General features: G+C 31.1%; 1 non-coding gene across 1 annotated transcript; it reads right to left on the bottom strand.

Annotated features, from left to right (window-relative positions):
* Positions 1–2,910: 2,910 nt before the first annotated feature.
* Positions 2,911–2,977, bottom strand: LOC117803908. Its single transcript, XR_004628029.1, has one exon. It is a non-coding gene; the product is annotated as a small nucleolar RNA SNORD109A (small nucleolar RNA).
* Positions 2,978–3,661: the final 684 nt, after the last annotated feature.

Raw genomic sequence — 3,661 nt, 5'->3', positions numbered from 1 at the left:
CTGAAGACATCAATCTTTAAGTCCCAAGTAACAAAACAGCAATATTAGACAATATTCCTAGGAAATGTATTAGCTAATATTTGGACTAATTTGATGAGATATTTTAAATTTTCCATTAAAATACGGTATATATGTAGAAATTCCATGCATGAAAATTGTACAGCTCAATAAATTTGCACAATCCAAACAAAACAACTAATCAAGGCACAGATTAATATACAAATATTGCAAGCATTCCAGAAACCACCAAGGTGTCTTATCTCTATAACTATTTCCCCATCAATTTCCCTAAGTAACTTATTTTCAGATCATGGACTAGTAAATATATAAGGGATATAGGTAAAGCAATTTCAAAATAGAAATAATTGGCATATATAGAACACTGAATCCAAAATAATATAACTATATATTAATGTAAGTGCAAATGGAATAATTATTAAATTATGCCATATCCTGTACTATTGCAGAGATACAAAATTATTCAGAAGTAATAAAATCAATTTGAAGTATGTTTTTACATCATATGGAATTAGGTTAGAAATCAGTAATAAGGGCCAAGAGAAAAAGCCCTACTTTTGGGGAATTAAGCAATGCCCTTCTAAATACTCCATAATTCAAAAATAACTGCACATAGAAATAAGAAAATACATTTATATTAGTAATAGAAAAGATATAAATGCTAAACTTGTGTTCATTCAGTTAAAAAGTGCTTACAGGGAAATTTAGAGTGAAAAACAATATATTAGAATTGAGGAAGGCTAAAAAATTCAATGAATTATATTTTACAAGAAGCTAGATGAAGATAGACAACAATCAAGACAGTTATAAGGAAAAATTAAAGAGGTTAAGAGCAGAAATCAGCAAAATAGAAAACAGACTTACAAAAGGAAAAACAACTACAAAAATAATTTGAAATAATTAATATGATTAAAACCCTCCTATCAAGATTAATCAATAATGGGAGATAACACAAAATTTTAATACCTAAAAGGCATATAAAATAAAAAGATGTTACTAAAAAACTGTCAGTAATGAATTTGATGTTTCAAATAAAATGTTCACCTGACTAGTAAGAATCTTGAGCAAATGGAGTCACAGAGAGCAAAACTACATAATTACATTTGTATAAAGAAAAAAATGAGGAAAAATGTGAAATACATTTTCAGAAGAGTTGCATTTGGGGCAAAGGGCCTGGAGCTGGTCATAAGGAAGATTTTTTGTGTTAGTTATATTTTTCTTCTGTGCCTGAGTCTTATAAGATAGCATCATAATATGGACAATTCACTGCATAGATATTAGGCATCAATGTGCTGTTACACTGTTTAGATTGAGACAGTATCACCAACTCCATGAATTTGTGAATCTATTAATGGTAACAAATATACAAGTAGGGGCTTGTAAGAATATTTTTAAAAATAAAAACAGGCCCTATTGTTCCTGCTATCTATATGTCTGTCCAAAGGTTGTTAATGATTGAGGTTCTAGAGTTCATTTCAATATCTGGCAGAGCTAATTTCCTCTTTGATGTGTGACTATTTCTTAGTAGTTGCACAGTTCTTTAGAATTACCTTCTATGGTTCTAGATAATAAATTTAAATTTTAAAATTATAATAAATGAATAAAAAATAAACACTACTTGATAATAGCTGTGACTGAACTTTGTCAAGAAAAAATTTTGCCTATGCTTCAGGCAGTAGCCACTAGGTCCCAGGTAACACAAAATTTTCAACACACCAGGAAATATATAAAACACTTTTCTTAAGGATGTATATTTCAAGTTTTAGTAAGAAGTAATAATGATATGGTATTTCCATACCTATTTAATATCTCTAACATAATATCCTTTTTAAAGGCCTAGAACAGTATTGAAAAGTGAACTATTTTGTGCTTCAAAAGAATTATCGCAACTTTTATCATATAAAAACTTAATGGTCTTAAAGAGAGCTAACAAAATTTCACATACAACTTCCCATGTTGCAAAAATGAGAAACAATTCATGTCAATCCCCAAAGATTAAAGTAGAAGCAGAAGTATAATGCAGTGTGACCATAAAAACCTTATAAATCATCAAGTCTCAATTCTTAAATTTCAATAATTAAGCAGATGAAGAAATCTGATAACATTTTGGCATATTTGGATTTCAGTATAATAATTTTGATCCAATATGAAATTGCTAAAAAATTCTCTCATACCTTTCATCTTTCCATCAAAGCAGAAAAGAATTAAAATGAAAGAACAAATTATAAGGATACAATAATGTAGGTAACCTTGATGAAGTTCTCAATGAGGAAAAAGACACATTATAAAAATATTCTTGAATAATCTTCTGAGAAGATGAACACAGAGACCTCAAGACCTGGCACACAGAATATAACATATGAGCTTCAAAAGATCTTTGTTTAGTTACTCACCTCTATTGTCTGAAGTCAAAGCCCTGATCCTAGTCCTTCTATCTCAGCAAAACATGATAGAAAGAAAAACAAAGACAGAGTATCAGAAAATATTCAGTGGTAAAATTAACAAAAAGCTGAAGTTGTTTCCATTGTTATTATTTAATATAGGCATACAATCTTTTCTTCTTTTAACCCAAATGAAAATTTCTAGTACCTATCTCAGTTGCTTCTTGCCTTCTTAATTCAATCATTTTTATTCCCTCATTTGTTACTCAAGAACATATTTTCTCTATGTAAGTATCTTTCTACAACTTTTGTTCAAAGTAAGCAAAATGAAACAAGTCTTAGATCACTGATCATATCTAAAGGCGCATAGTGCCTTGTAAAATAAGACATAAATGCCTTATTCTGGGAAAAAGAGAAAGCATGCTAACAGTGGCATTATATTGTCACTGAGGGGTCACAAGACAGCCGGGCCCTTAGAGTCTTATTTGTCCTAGTAGAGGGCAACTCATCTGGACCTCAGATTGACATCTGGAATGAGTCCCTCAGCATCCTCAGACAATTGTGCTCATCATTGATCCAGACAAGCACCCTCCCAACAAATAAGCTTTTCCATAGCCAGGCTTATGTTGTGCAGGTTTGAATAAAGAACAGTAAACATGTATAGATATTTTTATTTAGTACCTGAATAATGGGACCCATATATAGCATTAAAAAATGTTACATTTGATTGTTCTAATAAAATTAAGTAAGATCTATTGGGAATATAAAAAAAACCACTTTAATCAACAAAATTTTGAAGAACAAATGAGGTACGAAAAATAATATAAAGCGTGATTATAATATAAGTAGAAGCATATATGTTGTAAATATTTCAGATTAAGATTTAAAAAAATCAGTATTTAGCACAGTTGAATTTCACTACAAGATTATTTTCATCCAATACAAAATTGTGAAAAAAAGAAATATGGAAATAATTCCCCAAAGTTATCCAGGTTACTTAAAAAAAGATATATTTTTAAAGCTTTTATTAATTCATTTGACAGCCAGCGAGAGAGGGAACACAAGCAGGGGGAGTGGGAGAGGAAGAAGCAGGATCCCAGCAGAAGAGCCTGACGTGGTGCTCGATCCCAGAACTCCAGGATCACGCCCTGAGCCAAAGGCAGACACTTAACGTCTGAGCCACCCAGGCACCCCTAAAAAAGATATTTTTAAAAGGGAAGAAATACAAACTGAGGGCTTCAGAGGGGAGGAGGGTGGGGGAT

Source organism: Ailuropoda melanoleuca, chromosome 9 (assembly GCF_002007445.2).
Source record: "Ailuropoda melanoleuca isolate Jingjing chromosome 9, ASM200744v2, whole genome shotgun sequence".
In the NCBI taxonomy this organism is placed as follows: Eukaryota; Metazoa; Chordata; class Mammalia; order Carnivora; family Ursidae; genus Ailuropoda; species Ailuropoda melanoleuca.
This window is presented reverse-complemented; position numbering and strand designations above follow the sequence as displayed.